The sequence below is a fragment of the Echinops telfairi genome, unplaced genomic scaffold, assembly GCF_000313985.2.
Source record: "Echinops telfairi isolate 266 unplaced genomic scaffold, ASM31398v2 ScPeMD7_7424;HRSCAF=8462, whole genome shotgun sequence".
NCBI lineage: Eukaryota > Metazoa > Chordata > Mammalia > Afrosoricida > Tenrecidae > Echinops > Echinops telfairi.
The window spans coordinates 72,510,702-72,511,557 of NW_022111324.1; positions in this window are offsets into that span (position 1 = coordinate 72,510,702).

An 856-nucleotide genomic window follows, 5' to 3' on the forward strand; every position below is an offset into this window, starting at 1 on the left:
GCCAAGGGTTTCTGAGACTGTAACACTCTACAGGATCCGATCATCTCATCTTTTTTCCTGTGGAGCAACTTGTGGATTTGAACCACAGACCTTGCAGTTAGCAGCCTAACATTTGACTGATAGTGCCACCAGCACTACTTTGTATTCCTGGGCATTTATCTCAGAGAGATGAAATTTATGTCCTCTTGAAAACCTCTACATAAATATTTATAGCAGCTTTATTTCTAATAGCCTGCATATCTTTCAGGGAGCAACTGGTTAAACAAATTATGGTACATCTTTACCCAGAGATACCACTCAACATTGAAAAGAAACAAACTATTGATACATCCAACAACTTGGATGAATCTCCAGAGAACGATGCTAAGTGAAGAAATGCCAATCCCAAAGGGCTGTGGTTCCATTTATATGTATAAGATTCTTGAAATGATAAAATTGTAAAAATGGAGCATGGATTAGTGGTGCAGGGCTTTAAGATGGAGGGAAGGAGGAAAGGGCATGGCTATAAAAGGAGCACAGGAGGGATCCTGTGGTAATGGCATGCTCTGTGTCTTGACTGCACCAATGGCAATATTCGCTGGTGACATTGTACAATATTATCAATATCCTACAGTGGGTAAAGGCACTGCAGCTTTTCTCTTAGTTTTTACAACTCACATGATTCTATAGTCATCTTACAATTAAAACTTACTTAAAGGCAAAACAAAAGAAAACTGGCATTAATAAAATGTATCTATCCATCAATATAAAAGATAGCTGGAAATAACACGTTGGCAATTAGAAGTTCAAAAATTGAACCAGGAAACATTGGATTTGTTAGAAATGTGTTAATAAACACAAAGTAAACTCAGCAAGT